Source organism: Schistocerca gregaria, unplaced genomic scaffold (genome assembly GCF_023897955.1).
Source record: "Schistocerca gregaria isolate iqSchGreg1 unplaced genomic scaffold, iqSchGreg1.2 ptg000379l, whole genome shotgun sequence".
NCBI classification, from domain to species: domain Eukaryota; kingdom Metazoa; phylum Arthropoda; class Insecta; order Orthoptera; family Acrididae; genus Schistocerca; species Schistocerca gregaria.
In genome coordinates, this window is record NW_026061825.1 from 365,245 (window position 1) to 386,370 (window position 21,126).

General features: G+C 46.8%; 1 protein-coding gene across 1 annotated transcript in view; it reads left to right on the top strand.

Annotated features, from left to right (window-relative positions):
• The window catches only part of LOC126309737 (plastin-2), a gene marked incomplete at its 3' end in the record, with an annotated part of 146,737 nt that overhangs the window by 73,201 nt on the left and 52,410 nt on the right, over nucleotides 1-21,126 (top strand).

Genomic DNA, 21,126 nt, shown 5'->3' on the forward strand with positions numbered 1-21,126 from the left:
GAATGGCTGTCTCATAAAATCCCCGGGGCTGCGGTGTTAACTAGTTCCGCATGTACGGCTGGACGTCGCCGTCCAGACGAGTGCAGGAAAGGCTATGTCGACGTTCTTCATTGACCAAGATGACCTCATTCTGATTCAACGCCTGCAGCACGGACGGGACAACAGTGAATGAATGCCCAGCGTTACTCGCAAACGTTGACCACCCTTCGCCAAGCGATCAAATCAAAACGACCAGGCAGTCTCACCTGTGGGGTCACTCTTCTTCACGACAATGCAAAGCCTCATACGGCCAGTACAGTCGCGGCACTCCTACAGATATTCAAATGGGAGGCTCTCGGCCACCATCCATACAGTCCGGACATCTCTCCCCGTGATAATGCCGTTTTTGGTCCCCCTAAAAGGGCTCTGAGGGGCAAACAAATCACCTCGGACGACGACGTCCAGCTGTACGCGCGGAACTGGTTAACATCGCAGCTCCGGGAATTTTACGAGACAGCCATTCACCGCCCTGTGTCACAGTGGGACAAGTGCTCAACAGTGTCAATACTTCTTACATACAGGTACTGCTTTTTGTAATTATGCCTCCGGCTCGTTTCTTTTTTGAACACCCCTTATATAAGGCTGGAAGCACGTGTGAATAGTAAGAATTCAAAGAGGATGAAACGTTATCAGGAAGCACAGAGGACACGCCCTGTGACAAGAGCGAAAGGAAACACCGAAGCAGACCGAGTACTCTTTAATAAAAACTGTCTGTAGGTCCGCGTTTAATGCAGACACAAACCGGAGCATTGACTTTCTTTCGATTTCTACTAGCCCTGTAAGTCGGAGAAAAACTTCAGTGCATTAAGAAAGCAAGGACGGCAGGAAAAAAGTAGCTTTCTAACTAAAGAGAGAGTAATTACCTTTTGCAACAGGTAGCTGGCACCGTGAGACATTCATCATTAAACACTCGGATAGCTTAGGTAAGAACAAAAATTTAAATGCATTTAGGAGAAACTAATGGATCTGGTTATCATTAATCTCGAGAGAATCGAAGAAAGGTGTCTATTGCCCAACTAGAGGCGTGCACGGTGCCAGTCGGCTCACCAACCCGTTGCGCTGTCCGCTGTGCTCACGAAATTCGCGGCGCTGCACGAGGCTTCCGGCGTCGTCCTTCGAAGCACTGTCATACAGAAGATAAAAACTGGCCAGAATTTTCGGTATCGTACAGCTACAGGTCTGGAGATGTCTTAATGCCACAGTGGCGAGTGAGTGACAGCATCTCCACCAGAGATGGACTGTCTGCTTCATCCTGTCTTTCAACACTTGCTTTCTCAGAACTTTCCGCACATACCTTGCTCCCCCCTCCCCTCCCCCCCCCTCACCCCCAATTTTTTTTCGAATCAGTATGTACATGCTCCTACGTCCGAGCGCAAAGGATGTACTGTGAATGAATAGAGCATTATGATTGTATTTTGTACAGATCACTATATTGCACCAGCAATTAAACCCTGCAGCATGCCCTACATCTAGTCAAATACGGAAAGACTCTTACTCAATTACACTACTCTCCCACTAAGGACAGGAGCTTGAATATTAGAGCACTAAACAGATCCCCAACCTGGCAAAATACCACCACATACAGTCTTACTGTAGTAAACATACAAAATCGCCCATTTTACATCATTCGTACATATAACACTAAGACAGCATTGTATGCACTCATTACAGCACTAGGTATTCCCCTGTGAGGTCTGCGGCTATCCATCCCCGGCAGGTGACCAGACCGCCGTCACAACTGTTCTACAAATTCGGCCTCGTCCCCCTCCCCCCCCCCCTCCCGGCACAAACGCGTTACTGTTTCTGGTCTGGACATGCTTTCCTGCTTGCTTGCTTTCCTACACCCATCTCCAGACTCTGGGATTAGAAGAACAAATATATTTTCGCATAGTTTGCACACAGCAGTATCCTACTGATAATCCCCAAGATATAGACTGGAAAGTTTCTCTAGAAACCCGAAACAGTAGCTAGGTGTGGTATGCTGTAAACCACTGACTAACTTGAAACTTAGCCTGTGTGTGAAGACATTTACTCGGAAACTCGGAAAAAAGAGAGAACGGATATTTCTACTCTCGAATGCCAATATCGGTGATGTAGCAGATTCTAAATCATCCCTACAATTTACTAGGTCAACTAAGGTTTTTCTCATGTCTAGAGAACTGGAAAGCGTGTCTTCCACATGCTAGATGCACACACCTCAATCGATATTCTCTCAACTAAATAAAGGCGCGAATTGTGCAGAAGCAGTCAACCAAACAATTTACATGGGAGGGAATAACGGTTCAGCGCAAACACACCTCCTTATTCAATCTTCTCAAATTTCCTCGCTATCACGAAGCTATCCAACACATTCTAAGTATTAGTTCGCTATTGGTCGTCTAGAGGACAACAAGGTTAATTCATCTACATTCGTATACTCCAACAGGCCTCTCCACACTGACAGCTCCTACGGTTAACGGAAAACATGAATAATTTGTGCACAGGTCACCTACTCTGCACACATAGGCAGAACCATCATCCTAAGAAACCACCCTCATAAATATTTTATGCATGTACTTAAAACTAAATGTCAGGATTGCGGTCTCAATTGAAGGACATTCGACAATGAGCGAAGTATCAGAAATACACCCTGCTGAGGGCAGTGGCTTTGGAAATAGAAATATCTGTACCATCGTTATCAGTTTACTCTTCCCTCTGCTATAACAGTATTTCACAGTCATCTCCTTTTCACATGTCTGAACTCACACATACAGTGTAATCCTGATGCTCAAGATGAACCTATCACGCATCCCCTACTACTACTACTACTACTACTACTACTACTACTACTACTAAGTATAGTACTTCGCCAATAAATGATTACATATGATACAAAATAATTCTGACTACCACTGTGTCTTAGAGAGGCGTAATCAGCCAGATGTAAAAAAAAAAAAAAAAAAAAAAAAACATCGCAACAACTTTTATATGTTACTGTCACAAAAGGTCTTGGTTCTACAGGTGCAAACAAGTATCCACGATAAAAACTATACTGGCTTTATAAATCAAGGTATGGCATTGCCTCTAAATGAATTGGTTTCTCCAGACAAATACCGGGACGGTGATTGTAGGAGTGTGTGTTATCACACCAGCAGTGCGGTTACACGTAGCCCCAGATGCTCCCTCGTAATAAAATTATCGAATTTTGAAAGTGATTCGGCTAAGGAGTGTGGTATGAAATAAGTATTTGCACCCCCCCCCCCCCCCCCCCACGCCACTGCCACTAGTTATTTCTCCAGTATTTGTTATGCATTGTCTCATTGCCATATCATATTTCTGGCACTTCCATATCTCTAAACGAGTCACCTTTGTCGAACCTATCTACTACAGTAAAATCCTAATGTGGTTCCAATCAGTCCCTATGCATCCTGCAACTGCTCCCATTTCTGCAGCTTTGCGCATCTTATAGTTCCAATTTAAGTCTGAACTGAGCAGAAATCCATATCCAGCACCTTCTGCAACCCATGTAGAAACAGAATGACGTGAGTTAGTGCAAGAGGACAGTGTTTCGACAATTCGGTGGAAATGTGCACATTGTGTTGCGTCTTCAAATCAGATATAGCTACTACAGTCCGAAGAAGATCAGAGTTCATACACATCTATCAGCCCAACATGCTATCATCGTTATTCTGTACCATCCAACAGAAAAAAATTAGGAACTATAAAAGCTCCACTAACTTCATCTGATATAGACCTCATCTAGGCGCTGTTACTGACACGATGACGCATAGCTGCGATGTGGGTCAAGTGGGGGAGTAATGCTTCCCAGAATAGCATTCGTCGTAGCAGTCCTAACAGTACACCCTGTCCATCATTGAATTTACCTGTGAAACTGCTGCTGCTGCCGGTGCAGAATGATCCTATTAAATATACAGCTTTTGATCCACTGCAGAGACTAGTTTAAGGTTTCTTCGCCTGTACTGCAGGATGATGATCGTATCCCATAGACTATACTGTAAATAGTAACATGCTTCCTGTGGCCCTGTCTCGTTGTTTGAAACATTAGTTTCTCTGCTGTAACACGCTTTGTACACTGCATTACATTTTTTCTGCCATGACTTAGAGGTCTGTGTCATGTTCTAAACTGACATTAAGACATTCTGATTCGGAGCGTCTCGCATGGAACTAGATGTCGCACAATGTAAATCATATTGTTACTATGGCTACCATAACACAACACACACTGGATGATTTTAAATAAGAGAGTTACAACATAAGCAAATCGGGGCAGTTTTTGCAGCCTTGTGGATGGTTTCAAAACTAGAGTCTGAAAGTGATTCACAAGCTCTACATCTAAACTCATCTGTCACAGTCATGGAATAGCTGATGACTGTACGTTCCATTTCGACTGATTCATCATACAGTCATGTACGTGATCACTGTTTCGGTGCTATCCACCCCAGAAGGTGTTCTCCATCCCCCAAAACTTTCTTCTACTCAAAGAAGCGATGTCAGTCAATCATTATGTTGTAACTAACAGCGTGCCAGTGGCCGGATGGGATGGAGAAGACACCATCGATGTACTCTAATAATAAGCATCACAGTTGATAGTGCGAACAACTTTAGCACTTTTACAGTAATTTCAACACAGACCAATGATGCGACAGCATGTTTCCCAATTCCTGTATTATAGCTAAACTACCCTTTCTCCACTTTGCGAGTATCATTGCAAACGTGGATAGATGACTATGCATTCCCTCTATTCATTGTTAATTCTCGAACACATCCACAAAGGATATCGGGCAGCACTCTACATATTTGACACCTCGAGCATAGTGCTTAATTTATAATCTCTCTCTGCGTATGGGAGTCAGAGTGTGAAAGACCCCCTCACACTGTCACTGACTAACCCGCCGTGCAGCACCGTTACCGATTAATCTGCAACCAGCCAGAAGTAGGCTGTTAAACTCAACATCTCGTGAATGAATGGAGCTAGCGGAGTCTTCACCCATCCAAGTACACAAGATTTCTCACGATGTGTCCATGTTGAGGAGGTTAGCACCGCTTATCAGTGTATAGTAACAGATTTGAAAGTGTCGTGATGTAATAGCAGACGGTTAAGAACAACAAGAAATAGTTGATTTTTATGCAGGCAGATGGAGTTCGACGCATTTTTACGTAAATCAACCAAGCTATCAACTCTAAAAGTATTGTTCTAGAGTCTAGGAACATTACCTGGAAGGTACTGGTAAGAGAGAACATGAACACATGCACTCCCAAGGCTACAACTTTCTGCACTTAAAATGGGCCATAATATTAGCTCGCTTTAATTTCTGACCATATCAGTGTTATGGAATGTAGCGCTGTTAATATTCCAGTGTAAGAAATATATTTCAAGTGCATGACATACATCCTTCTTGCAGGTTTCTCTATCATAAACTATGGTAACAAACTGTAAAACAAACTACTTCCTTAAAACAGTGGCTCTGTGTGGTAAGAGTACAATATAGCTTTCCAGAGAAGTATAGCGTCCACTGTTCACATCCGATCATGGTTCGAAAATTATACTATGCCTGCATCAGCCCTATATAAAAGAATCGTTAGTAACGACGAATACCTCTTATAAGGAAACAAATACATAGCAGCAGCGTCCGACATGTGAATATTAAATGTACTTGAGCCACTAAGTCTGTAAATAGCATGTCTGTTGGCAAATGTTTACACGAGTATTGTAGTGCCTCACAAGCACCTTTTGCTAACTTAGTTACGAAGCTGAAGTCCCTATTTTACACCCAAGATGCGACAGTGGGATGGAGTACATATCATAAATCAAAGTTCGTTTAGAGGAAAGTGTCACGTTTCATCACACAGGAGATGGAAGTCCTCTGATGAACGACAGGTTTACCGTTTAAGGATTGCAAATGCAGTGCTTTAAATCAGATACAGAACACATGACTGATGCATCTTGGCAGAACAGTGGAAAAATTGACCTGCAGCAACTTCCCCCCGTCTAGAATGCATCATCAGTCTACCATTAAAATGGGGGGGGGGGGGGGGGGGAGAGAGATATGTAGTGCTCTAAGGAGTGTGTACGATGCTGTTTGTCTTCCTGGTGTATGTATGAATGATGTAAAAGGGTCGATATTGTATGTTTACTACATCGAGACGGTACTTGGTGATATATTGCTGGGTTACTCCTCGCTATTTTTGTGAACAGTTTCTGTTAGGACAAGAATTTCCATGCATACAAGCTGAGACATCAAGAAAGCGAGCATTAACTATTTCTGGAACACTACAATTTCCGAAACTCGATTCTGTTCGTATTTTACATAGCCATGTGATATCAGAATAACACTGAAACCCTTTTACATGGAGATACGCCACGCGGACGTTTTGCGGTGAGGCGTCAGTCGTACTGGGGCAGGTACGCATGGCTGGACACGTCTCGTATGTTTCGTTAGGATCACTAGGGAGAAAGCAACCTGTGCTATTCTGGAACAATTTCTATAGCGCGGTCTGTGATGTCAGTATCCATAGGTATAGCGTCAGCAACAAGAAACACACTTGCTGCCCATAGGCATTCTGTGTGTGGGGTCTGTGTGAGCCCGCCTTGGAGTTTGTGGCGAGGTGGACCGGGGTGTGTGCTGTACCTTACGTGATCGGCGAGAACGTGATGGCAGTGGCGGAGAATTTGCAGAATCGGGTTGCTGCGAGCTGCCTGCTAGCTGCAGCCTTAGCCCGCTAGCCTGTGGGAGTGTAGTCCGTGGACGCCAGAGCGATGCTGTGGCGGCGGCTGGGATGGGGTCGGGGCCAGGGGCAGCGGCGCGCCGGGTGCCGAATAGTGGGATGTGTTTTTTATTAGCGATCTTTTGTTTAAACTGTATTCCATTGATTTCACCGACCAATAAGATGCTGCGAATTAAAAAAAAATACCCTATGCAAGTGAAAAATATCGATTTAATTAATTTGCATAATTTTTTTACGTCAGTGTGGTGTTAGGAGTACAATTGTTAAGGGGGGAGGTGTGCATGATTGGGGAAATGGAGCAGAACAGCAGCTTCAGTGCAGAACACAATATAATTTGCATAATTTTTATGTAAAATGCACCACAAAAGTGTAAGGGAGTGGGTGACAAAGAAGAATTCGCCGGAAATGCTTTTCAAAAGCATGTGAAATTCGAAAAGTGTACCAGAAAATGGTGGGAGGACAACTAATTACTCAATTTGGTATCAAAGGCGTAGAATAGCTTAAGGAAATGGGGGTGACATGGGGGCTCCATGTGATTACTTCTTAAAAGACCTACATATTTCCTAATAGCAGAGAATGATGAACAAGATAAATCCAACCCCCACAAACAGATTTTTTTATAAATAAAAAATATACGCTTGAATTTCCAGTTATGAGACCCTTCCTCTCCACCAACAGAACGCCATCTTGGATTACATCATGGAAGGGATGACAACGCCATCTGGTGGCGCTTCTGTGTACTAGGTCGGTTGGATTCCAGAGCCCATGGTGATCACTGTTTCCTGTCATTTTCCCCGCCATTTTGGATTACATCACAGAACAGACTGCGCCCTCTGGTGGCAGTACTGTGTACTAGGTCAGTTGGAGTCCGGATCTCGTGGCGATAACACTGGATCGTGGTACTGCCTCTAATTGTGTAAATAAAGACTGGTGCATGCAAAATAGAGTTACGTCCAGCACAGGTAAAGTTCTTTTCCACCTATCCCTAGGAAGAGGTGACAGAAGGGGGACTTAGGTTAGTGGAGGTAGCCCAAGTGCCCTTTCTTTCCCGCCATTTTCTTAGGTTTGTAGAGGTTGCCAACCTGATGGAATTTGAACTTCCCGCCAGGAGGTATGGCACTTTCACACCAGAAAGATTAATTAATTGATCAATTTGATTAAGTAGCCAGTCAAATTGATAATAGTGAGAGTGGGGTCTATTCAAATAACTGACCTGAAAGTGTACATGTAGCAATGAGGGGTGGGGTAGGGGAACAATAGGTTAAGTGCAGTGATATGGAAAACCACTTAACAGAACAAAAGGTCAGTGACCTGTCAATCTACATCTACATTTATACCCCGCAAGCCACCCAACGGTGTGTGAGGAGGGCACTTCACGTGCCACTGTCATTACCTCCCTTTTCTGTTCCAGTCGCGTATGGTTCGCGGGAAGGACTGTCTGAAAGCCTCCGTGTACGCTCGAATCTCTCTAATTTTACATTTGTGATCTCCTCGGGAGGTATAAGTAGGGGGAAGCAGTATATTCGATACCTCATCCAGAAACGCACCCTCTCGAACACCTGGCGAGCAAGCTACACCACGATGCAGAGCACCTCTCTTGCAGAGTCTGCCACTTGAGTTTGCTAAATATTTCCGTAACGCTATCGAAGGAGAACTATAGGTTAAGTACCTGTCAATCCAAGGAGAACAATAGGTTCGCCTCTGAGTCCATACCTGCCCCAGATGTAGGCACCCCGTGCAAACAAAACGTGCTCGCACACCTATAGCACTACTACTGACGTCTTACCGCTTGTTCCGCCCTCTGGACGTACTGACTCAGCTCCACCCCAGTGTAGATATACTCTGCAAGTCTTACCTTACTGTGCTAGGAATCTTAGAATTTGTCCTTATCACTTAACAGTGCATTAAATGTTTCTTTTTTTATGAGTTGGATGGAAATGTGGGAGAGAAAGTGAGATCTGTGATACATGTTCTGCACCACCTGTTAATGTGGGGAAACCTGTACCCACAGTCCACATCCCATTGCTTCGTCTTCTCCTTTGAAGTCAGAAAGAATCAATAAAAAAAGAATATACACTGTTCTCTGAAGAACATTGTGACATACGCTACTCTTGATCAAACTCTGTATTACTCGTGTAACTTTCCTTTTAGATGATAAAAGGATGAAGATGAAGGGTGTAATGACAACAGTGTTGAGTTTGTTGGATAAACCGTCTTCAGCAGAATAAGGAACAGTCTGGTCCGGCGAGTAACCGCAGAGTGTGACCCGCTGACCTCAGGAAACTACTTGCCAGTGAGGCACATCAAGCTGCCCGGACTTGCCCTGAATGCTGTGCTTACCTGTATCGTCCCGCCAGCCTGTGTATCGCATGGGCATGGAGGGCTGAAACTCTGGTTCTGATAAAAGGCGCCACACATGGGCTCCTCAAAAATACAAAAAATCAACAAGTTCCTCCAACATACCTTCTCAGTACCTGTCCACAGGCTTAAGCAAGATGATTACTCCTCCTCCTCTTCCTCCTCCTCCTCCTCTGCCCCTCTGGATTTGCCATGTTTAATTTAAGGGGTGGGCGGATACCTTTCCTATCGCCTTTCTTATCCTGACAGCCACAACTTCAAAAGGAGTTTGAAGGGGTACAGGTTCACTACATACCGAGTTCAGGACATAAACGCAAACTCCACCTGACACGATTGTATTCGCCACGGGTCTTGTAATTCAGGATTCAATCTCCCCCCACATGGTGCCATCGATGTTATGATTGAGCAAGTCACTACAACGATAATTTCTGCGGCGGAAAACGCGATCCCTCGTCCTCTAGAGTGCCTGCGGCGAAAGACAGTGCCTTGGTGGTCGCCGGAAATCGTTGATGCAATTAAAGAGCCTCGGCGAGCTGTACAGCGACATATGCGGCACCCTTCCCTAGAGCACCTCATAGCCTTTAAGTGGCTCCTTGCCTGCGTTCGTCTGCTTATAAAACGACGGAAATAGTGTTGGGAGAGGTGTACTTATCGACCATTGCGTGCCATAAGTCACCTTCCCAGGTCTGGACGATCAGATGTCTTTTTGGGTACCAGACCCCAACAGGTGTCATTGGCGTTATCATCAGTGGCGTTCTCTGTATCGACGCAAACGCGATTGCCAAGCACTTTGCTGAGCACTGTGCTCGTGCCTCTGTGTTTGAGAAATACCCCCCAGCTTCCCACACTCTAAAACAGCAGATGGAAAGGAAACTCATGTCGTTCACTACACACCACAGTGAACCTTATAACGCCCCATTTACAGAGTGGGAACTCGTCAGCGCCCTTGCAAAATGGTTCAAATGGCTCTGAGCACTATGGGACTTACATCTGTGGTCATCAGTCCCCTAGAACTTAGAACTAATTAAACCTAACTAACCTAAGGACGTCACACACATCCATGCCCGTGGCAGGATTCGAACCTGCGACCGTAGCGGTCACGCGGTTCCAGACTGTAGCGCCTAGAACCGTACGGTCACACCGACCGGCAGCGCCCTTGCCCTTGCGCGTTGCCCTTGCGCGTTGCTCTTGCGCGTTGCCCTTGCGCGTTGCCCTTGCGCGTTGCCCTTGCACAGGTCCTGGGCCACATCGGTCCACAATCAGATGATTAAACATCTCTCGTCTTACTACAGGCGACATCTTCTCGTCATCTTCAACCAGATCTGGTGCGATGGCGTCATTCCCTCGCAATAGCGAGAGAGCACCGTCACTCTGGTGCTAAAACCTGCTAAACATCCGCTTGATATGGATAGCTATCGGCCCACCAGCCTCACCAACATTGTTTGTAAGCTGCTGGAACGTAATGTATCTCGAGTCTGCCATCTGAAGAGCCCTTTCCAGATGCCAACATCTGGTTACTTTTTTTTCCCTTCATTACGTAAAGCATACGACACGACTTGGCGACATCGTATCCTTGCCACAATGTATGAGTGGGGTCTCCAGGGCCCACTCCCGATTTTTATCCAAAACTTCCTGTCGCTCCGTACTTCCCGCTTGCAAGTCGGAGCCTCCCACAGTTCCCCCATATTCAGGAGAATGGTGTTCCGCGGGTTTCCATATTGAGTGTGTGTCTCTTTCTAGTGTCTATCAGCGGCCTAGCAGCAGCTGTAGGGGTGTCGGTCTCCCTTTCTCTGTATGCGGATGACTTCTGCATTTCATAGGGATCCTTTAGTACTGGTGTTGCAGAGCGGCACCTACAGCGAGCCATCCACAAGGTGTAGTCATGGGCTCTATCCCACCACTTCCAGTTTTCAGTTGTGACGTCGTGTGTCATGCACTTCTGTAGGCGTCGTACCGTTTATCTGAAACATGAACTCTATCTTTATGACGATCCACTCACTGTAGTGGAGACGTATCGATTGCTAGCACTGGTTTTCGACGCCCAATTGACTTCGCTACCTCATCTTCGTCAGCTTGAGCGGGAGTGCTGGCAGCACCTCAATGCTCTCCGCTGCCTGAGCAACACCAACTGGGGTGCAGATCGCTCTACGCTGCTGCAGCTCTACCGAGGTCTTGTTCAATCGTGTCTTGACTATGGGAGTGTGGTTTATGATTTGACGCCGCCCTCAGCGTTGCGTTTCCTACACCCAGTGCACCACTGTGGCATTCGCCTAGTGACGGGGGCTTTTAGAAAGAGTCCGGTGACCAGTGTCAAAGTGGAGGCTGGAGTCCCAACACTGAGGATCAGACGTGCACAACCGCTCGCCAATTAGTTGCCCACATTCATAGTTCTCCTGAGCATCTGAGTTACCGTCTTTCCCCACACACAGCTGGTCATCTCTCGCATTGGCGGCCCGGGACGGGGCTCATGATTGTGTTTCTCGTGCAATCCCTTGTCTCCGAATTGAGGTCTTTCCCTTTACCACCTCGCATGCAGGTCCGTTCACGTACACCTCCTAGGTGTACACCTCGGCCGAAGGTTCGTCTGGACCTTTCGCATGACCCTAAGGACTCAGTTCACCCCACAGCTCTCCACCCACCTCCTCTCGATTCCTGACTGCACTGAAGCCATGAAGTGGTTTACACCGACAGCTCGATAGCTGATGGTGACATCAGCTTCACGTATGTCCATAGAGGCCATATTGAACAGCATCCTTGCCCACTGGCTGCAGTGTATTCACTGCAGAGCTTGTGACCATATCTCGTGCACTTCATTACATCCGTTCCTGTTCTGGCGAGTTGTTTCTTCCTTATTCCTACTCCCTGATCAGGTTACAAGCTGTTGACCAGTGCTACCCTCGCCATCCTTTAGTAACGAACATCCAGGAGTCCATCTCTGCCCTGGAACGGTCCAGTCGTTCAGTGGTGTTTGTGTGGACCCCGCAACACGTCGAAATCCAGGCAACGAACTTGCTGACAGGCTGGCGTAACAGGCTACGTAGAACCCGCTACTAGGAGAGGGGCATCTCTGAACCTGACCTGCATCCTGTCTTAAACCGCTAGGTTTTTCGGCTTTGGGAAACGGAGTGGCATAACATACGCACAGCAAACTGCGTGTTATTAAGGAGACTGTGAATGTGTAGAAGTCTTCCCTGCTGGCTTCTCGCATGGAATCAGTTGTCCTTTGTCGGCTCTGCAGTGGCCCTACATGGTTCACACAGTTACCCCTTCCATCGCGAGGACCTCCCTCAGGGTCGCTATGGCCCACCTCTTGCTGGACTGCCCACCTTTATCCGCTCAGGGGCGGACTTTTAACTTACCCAGCACCCTACCTTCAGCATTGGGCGACAGTGCCTCAAATGCAGCTTCAGTTTTACGGTGCATTCATGAGGGTGGGTTTTATCATTTGATCCGAGTTTTAGTGCATGTCCTTTGTCCCTCTGTGTTCTCCACCCTCGGTTTTTTTGTGTGGAGGTTTTTGTGTGTTGCAGATTGGCTGGCTTCTCCTTTTTCATTCTCATTGTCAGCAAGCCATGGTAATCTGCTTTCTTGTTTTTAATCTCTTCATGTTTCTTGCGCGTCTCTGATTTTCTTTTCCTGTTTTGTCCACTTACTCCTGTTATTGTGCGGTACGTCGTCTTCGTTTTCTTCTTTCCTATGGGTAATTGCCCCTGGCAGGTCTGGGGGTTAGAATAGGTCCGAGGTATTCCTGCCTGTCGTAAGAGGCGACTAAAAGGCGTACACTCACGTTTCGGTCTTTGTGATGGTCCCCTGTCGGGTTTGACCTCCATCTTTCTAAATTTTCCCGAAGAGCGAGCAAATTGGGGAAGGGCACCTTACATGGTGCATTGTGTCCATCGTGCGTTGAGATCTTTAACCCAGTTTCTTGTCGTAGCATTGCAGTCCAGCTCAGTCTCCATCTCTTGGGTGAGAACACCTTCCTGGGTGCGTTTTCCACCATGCACTTTGCAGTGTCGCTTTCTGCGCTGACGATGATAATGGACTTCTTAGCTAGCACCTCATATCCAGCACGGTAGCCAGTCCATTGTGGTGCGGCCGCCATGTACCCTATTGGTTGTAGCCCCCTGACAACACAGGGATATCTCTGCTGATGCTTGCGATGTTAACCACACACACACACACACACACACACACACGCAGACTTCCCTCTTTTGATCGATTTTAACTGTTCCTCTATCCAGTCTGTCATCCTCTGTTTCAGTACCATTTTGGTCACAGTGTCTGGACATTTTGTTTTGATCCACCTACCACTTTGACATAGGACCAAAATTTCTTAGGATTTTCTGCCAAGTCAGTACATAGAACTTAACTTTCGAATTCATTGAACGCCTCTCGCATAGCCCTCCTCACACTACATTTCGCTTCACGTAATTTTTGTTTGTCTGCAAGGCTTTGGCTATGTTAGTGTTAGCTGTGAATTTCCCTTTGCTTCCGCAGCAGTTTTCTAACTCGGTTGTTGCACCACGGTGGCTCTTTTCCATCTCTTACGATCTTGCTTGGCACATACTCATCTAACGCATATTTTACGATGGTTTTGAACTTTGTCCACTGATCCTCAACACTATCTGTACTTGAGACCAAACTTTTGTGTTGAGCTGTCAGGTACTCTGCAATCTGCCTTTCGTCACTTCTGCTAAACAGGAAAATCTTCCTACCTTTCTTAATATTTCTATTTAGGTTGAAATCATCGATGCAGTTAACTCTTTATGATGGCTGATTGCCTGTTTTGCGTTAACTGTTCAAAATAGTTCGGGTCTGTTTGTCACCAGAAGGTCTAATATGTTATCGCCACGAGTCGGTTCTCTGTTTAACTGCTCAAGGTAGTTTTCAGATAAAGCACTTAAAAAATTTCACTGGATTTTTTTGTCCCTGCCACCCATTATGAACGTTTGAGTCTCCCAGTCTATATCCGGCAAATTAAAATCTCCACCCAGAACTATAACATGGTGGAGAAATCTACTCGAAATATTTTCCAAATTATCGTTCAGGTGCTCAGCCACAACAGCTGCTGAGCCCGGGGGCCTATAGAGACATCCAATTACCATATCTGAGCCTGCCTTCACCGTGACCTTCACCCAAATTATTTCACATTTCGGATTTTCGATACTATTGCACCTCCTATCGCTATAAACACGCCTCCCCCTTCACTGTCCAGCCTTTCTCTGCGGTATACATTCCAATCTGAGTTTAGGATTTCATTACTGTTTACGTCCGGTTTAGCCAACTTTCTGTCCCTAGTACTATATGGGCGTTGTGACCGTTTATTAATGAGAGCAGTTCTGGGACCTTTCTGTAGACGCTCCTGCAGTTTACTATTAGCACATTAATATTGTTATTCCCTGTTGCATTTTGCCTACTCCTACCTTGCCGCGTCTTAGGAGACGTCTTGTCGAGCCTAGGGAGGGAATTCTCTAACCTAAAAAAACCCACATGTGCACTCCACACGCACTCCATTACCCTAGTAGCCGCTTCCGGCGTGTAGTGCACGCCTGACCTACTACATATCTCCACCCGATAGCGGAGGTCGAGAAATTTGCACCCCAGATCTCCGCAGAATCGTCTGAACCTCTGGTTTAAGCCTTCTACTCTGCTCCAAACCATAGGACCGCGATCGGTTCTGGGAACGATACTACAAATAGTTAGCTCAGATTCCACCCCGCGAGCGAGGCTTTCCGCCTTCACTGATTCCGCCAACCGCCTGTACGAACTGTGGATGACCTCTGAACCCAGACGGCAGGAGTCATTGGTGCCGAGATGAGGAACAATTTACAGTCGGGTGCACCCAGTGCTCTCTATCGCCTCCGGCAGGGCCTCCTCCACATCTAGGATGAGACCCCCCCGGCAAGCCGACAGAGTGAACATTGGCCTTCTTCCCCCGACCTTTGCGCTATTTCCCTAAGGGGGCTCCATCACCCGTCTAACATTGGAGCTCCCAATAACTAATAAACCCCTCCCCCCGTGTGCCTGCTCGGACCTTGCTGAAGGAGCGGCCATATTTCCACTCACAGGCAGAGCGTGCGACGCCACACGGACAGCCTCCACATTGACCCTCCGCCTCGTGCGTCGCGAACGCCGCTGAACCCGCCACTCCCCTTGGGGAGAGGGTGGCCCAACCGCGCCCGGTACCCGCGAAGATGTCTCGACAGCAGGGACAGTCGGTGAAGCATGTAACACCTGGGGTGTACCATGCGACGCACCAGACTCCCCACTGCCGCTACACTCCGAGGAAGCAGCCTGAAGACGGCTGACCGCGGCCATCAATACGTTCAGCTGTTCGCGAACAGTGGCCAGCTCCTCCTGCGTCCGTACACCGCAGTCACGCATCCTATCCATCCTAAGAAATCAAGTTACTGTAGAGAGTTAGTCAACTTTTAACTAGACTGTTAATTCACTAAAGGCGACTGATTGTTGACTAAACTGTGGTTGCTAGACACTTCTTGTAGAAAACAATGAAAAATAGCACTGCCTGTCTGTGGACTGTATTGAAAACAAACACTAGCACTACTGACACTATGGTTTACAAAAGGACTGTCTCTGACTGTATTCAAAACAAACACGAAATCTATGGACACACTATTACTAGCACTCGACAATTAAAGCTTCCTAAAAGCAAAAACACACGGAAGGAGAAGTGACATGTAAGAAAAATACAGTTAATACTTAAGTTAACGTAGCTTGCTGCACAGCAGACATGACACAGACGGCAATTACGACGACTTCCCCATCTTCCTGTCACTGCTACGGCATCGGGCCTACAGACGCATGGCCAGATGGGCTTTAAACTAGGCGGACTGGGAAACGTTAACCTCTGATGTCACCATTGACTCTCCTCCACATGGTAACATCGATGTGATGGTTGAGCATTTGACTACCACAATCGTTTCTGAGTCAGAAAACTCGATCCCTCGTTCTTTAGGGTGCCCCTGGCTAAAGACATTGCCTTGGTGGTCGCTAGAAGTCGCTGAGGCAATTAAAGAGCGTCGGCGAGCTCTACAGTGATATATGCGGCACCCTTCCCTAGAGCATCCGACAGCCTTTAAATGGCTCCGTGCCCGTGTACGCCAGCTTATAAAACGACGGAAACAGGAGTGTTGGGAGAGGTACGTGTCAAGTGGGTGCCATACGTCACCTTCCCAAGTCTGGAGGAAGATCAGACGTCTCTTTGGGTACCAGACCCCAACTGGTGTCCTTGGCGTTATCATCAATTCCGTGCTATGTACAGACGCAAACGCGATTGCCAAGCACTTTGTTCGAGCCTCTGTGTTGGAGAACTACCCACCAGCCTTTCACATCCTAAAACGGCATATGGAAAGTCCTCTCGTTCACTACACACCACAGTGAACCTTATAATGTCCCATTTACAGAGTGGGAACTCGTCAGCGCCCTTGCACAGCGCCCTTGCACATTGCCCTGACACAGCTCCTGGGCCAGATCGGTCCACAGACAGATGATTAAACACCTCTCGTCTGACTACAACTGCCGTCTCCTTGCCATCTTCAACCGGATCTGGTTCGATGGCGTCTTTTCATCGCAATGGCGGGAGAGTACCATCGTTCCGGTGGTCAAATCCGGTAAAAATCCGCTTGATGTGGATAGCTATCAGCCTCACCAACGTTGTTTTAAGCTGCTGGACCGTATGGTGTGTCGGCGGTTGGGTTTGGTCCTGGAGCCACGTGACCTACTGGCTCCATGTCGGGGTGGCTTCTGCCAGGGTCGCTCTACCACTGATAATCTTGTGCCCCTCGATTCTGCCATCTGAACAGCCTTTCCCAGACGCAAACACTTTCTTGCTGTCTCTTTTGATCATACGTAAAATGTATGACACCACCTGGCGACGTCATATCCTTGCCCCATTATACGGTTGGGTCTCCGGGCCCCACTACCAATTGTTATTCAGAATTACCTGTCGCTCCATACTTTCCGTATCAAAGTTGATGCTCCCATAGTTGCCTCCATATCCAGAAGAATGGGGTCCTGCAGGGCTCTGTATTGAGTGTCACTATTTTTAGTGGCCATTAACGGTCTAGCAGTAGCTGTAGAGCCGTCTGTCTTACCCTCTCTGTATGCAGACGACTTCTGCATTTCGTGCTGCTCCACCAGTACTGGTGTTGCTGAGCGGCGCCTGCAGGGAGCCATCCACAACGCGCAGTCATGGGCTTTCGCCCACGGCTTCCGGTTTTCGGCCACTAAGGCGTGTGTCATGCACTTCTGTCGGTGTCGTACCGTTCATCCGGAACCAGAACCTTACCTGCATGACGATCTGCTCACTGTAGTGGAGACATAGTGATTCTTAGGACTGGTTTTCGACCCCAGATTGACTTGGCTACCTCACTGTCATCAGCTTAAGCGGAAGTTCTGGCAGCACCTCAATGCCCTCCGCTGCATGAGCAACACCAAATGGGGTGCAGATAGCTCTACTCTGCTGCAGCTCTACAAAGCTCTTGTTCAATCGCATCTTGACTATGGGGGTGTAGTTTATGGTTCGGCGGAGCCCTCAGCGTTGCGTGTACTCTACCCAGTGCACCACTGTGGCGTTCGCCTAGCGATGGGAGCTTTTAGAAAGAGTCAAGTGATCAGTGTCCTGGTGGAGGCCGCCATTGCAGATCCGACGCGCACATTCATAGTTCTCCTGAGCATCCAAATTACTTTCACTTTATTCCACCCACCGCAGTTCATCTCCTGCATCGGCGGTCCAGGTCAGGGCTAACGATTATGGTTCGCGTGCGATCACTTCTGTCTGAACTGAAGTCATTCCCTTTGCCACCTCCCATACAGGTCCGTCTGCATACACCTCCATGGTGTACACCTAGGGTGCAGTTTCGTCTGGACCTTTCGCATGACCCTAAGGACTCAGCTACACTTGCCACTCTCCACTCTCCACTGTCACTGCCTCTCAATTCTTGACGTGTTCAGGTGCTCTGAAGCCGTTTACACCGACGGTTCGATGGCTGATAGTCATGTTGGCTTCGCCTACGTCCACAAAGGCCATTTTGAACAGCATTCCTTGCCCGATGGCTGCATTGTATTCATTGCAGAGCTGGTGCCGATCTCATGCACTTCAGTATATCCGTTCATGCCGCGGGGAATAGTTTCTTCAGTGTACTGACTCCTTTAGCAGCCTACAAGTTATCGACCAGTGTTACCCTCGCCATCCTTTGGAAGCGTCCATCCAGGAGTCGGTCGAAGCCCAGGACCGGTCCCAAATTAAGTGGTATTTGTGTGGACCCCATGACACGTCGACATCCCAGGCAACGAACTTGCCGACAGGCTAGCCAAACACACTACGTGGAAACCGCTTCTGGAGATTGGCAGTTCTGAACCTGCTTTCTGACTTACGCCGAAGGGTTTTTAGACTATTGGAGACGGAATAGCATAACAGTACACACAACAAACTGCGTGTCATTAAGGAGACTTGCGAATGTCTTCCATGTGGGCCTCTCGCAGGGAATCAGTTGTGCTCTGCGTGCTCCGCATTTGCCACGCTTTGGCGACCCACGGCTACCTCCTGCGCCGTGAAGACCCGCTTGAGTGTCAGTGCGGCGCCCGGTTGACAGTGGCCCATATTCTGATGCACTGTCCCATTTCGACTGCCCATCGACGAAATCTTGGGTTACCGGACTCGTTGCCGCTACTTTTATCTGACAACGCCCCATCGGCTATATGTGCAGCGGCGGAAGCAGCTTCGATCGGTGTCTGTGTAAATGTGTTTACAGGAGACTAAAAAGATCAGATGGGTTGATCGTTTGCAGATGGCGCTGTCGTTTATTGACTAGTAAAGTCATCAGAAAATCAAAACAACTTGCAAAACGATTCATAAAAGATATGTATATGGTGCAAAAATTGGCAGTTGACCCTAGATAACGAAAAGCGAGGTCATCCACATGAATGCTAAAAGGAAACCGTTAAACTTCGGTTACACGATAAAGCAGTCAAATCTAAAGGCCGTAAATTCAACTAAATACTTAGGAATTACAATTACGAACAACTTAAATTGGAAGGAACACACAGAAAATGGTGTGGGGGGAAGGCTAACCAAACATTGCGTTGTGTTGGCAGGACTCTTAGGAAGCGTAACAGATCTTCGAAGGAGACTGCCTACACTACGGTTGTTCGTCCTCTTTTTAGAATACTGCTGCGCAGAGTGGGATCCTTACCTAATAGAATTGACGGTGTACATCGAAAAAGTTCAAAAAAGGGCAGCACGTTTTGTATTATCACGAAATACGGGAGTGTGTCACTGTAGTGATACAGGATTTGGGATGGAAATCATTAAAACAAAGGCGTTTTTCGCTGCGGAGGAATCTTCTCACGAAATTCCAATCGACAGCTTTCTCCTCCGAATATGAAAGTATATTGTTGACGCCGACCTACATAGGAAGAAACGATCGCCATGATAAAATAAGGGAAATCAGTGCTCGTACTGAAAGATAAGTGTTCGTTCTTTCCGCGCAGTATATGAGATTGGAATAATAGGGAATTGTGAAGGTGGAATAACAGAATTGTGAAGGTGGTTCGATGAATCCTATGCTGGGCACTTAAATGTGATTTGCAGAGTATCTGTGTAGATGTGGAGCTAGGAATGAAGCTGTCCTGGAACGCTTTAATTAGAAAAAGAAATGGCTAATAAAGAACACAGTGACTCGACCAGATAGAATGGATGGGCACTGATAATTGCACGAGTCGTTTCTGGAAATGCTTGTAGATGGGATGGTGTAAGGTAGGAACCACAAGAGCAGGTCTGAGTGAGAGTGCGTTGGAACGATCGTTAGTGAAACAGCATGCAGAAGCTACCTTGAAATGAGGATAGCTGCCAAGCTAACTGCATCTAACCAATAAGAGGGTTAGTAATTTTTTAGAACATTTCTCGCAGAGAACATTGGTTTTCGTAGTACTTCAAAATGATCGTAAACAATCAGCCGCAAGAACCCTTTTTGTAGTATTGGTGACCGCAGTAGTTACAGACGAGTTTGTATAGTAATAAATATTTTCCTCTGTACTTTACCATAAAAATTCGTCTGCATACATAGTAGAGTTGTTAGGAACAAAAAAAATTCAGTTCACTAGTTTCTGCATATTTTCGCACAACCGTTCACAAAATGCGTAGTTGTTTGTCTTAGGGAGTTGTCACTACCACCGCCTTAGCATTTACTGGGCTCTCACATGTTGCTGTAGGCTGACTGGTTCCAGAATTAGCAAGGTTTCTCCCTTAATTTCTTCCGGCGATAAGATTTGCAGCTTACTGCAATTGCCTAGCTAGCTAAATGCCTCTCTGCTCTCTTGATGCACAGTTTACTATGTTAGGAAGCTTTAAAAATGTGTTTGTAGCTATCTTCCGACGTTGTACACAATCCGTGCGTCTTAGGAATATATATTTATGAGCACGAAATTAATTTTTCACTTTTTACCCTTGCTGACAGCGGTCGGGGATCAAGTCGTGTGCAATATAGCGGCTGCAGCGCGACCCTACAGTTCGCTGCAGCTCGCGGCCTTGTTAGACTGCTCCCAATTGAACATGTACTACTCCCTTCAACATTTTCGAGCATTCGTGAGCGCCTGTGCAATCCGACGCAGATACCGTCCCCTATCATTGCTGGCGAAAATGAATCTAGCACTGCATGACGAATGATGCGCATTTCTCCTGAAAATAATTATGCACGCTATACGCGTCCGCTTAGCAATGAATCAGAGCACATTATTTTAATCATGTTGATTCAGATATTTACATCTGGATGTATTAAAAGCCATCTGTGTGTTCCCACATTAACAGTTAAAACCGGACTGAAGACAGTTATGCCGTCATCTTTCAGTTATGCCGTCATCTTTCAGTCATGCTTCCGGGACAGCAATATTTCTTCTTCCAGCGTTTGGGCTAATAATCGTGGAGCCATATATAAGGTGAGTCTGTGACATGAGTCCAGGAGTGTAGTAAACTAAATAAATAAA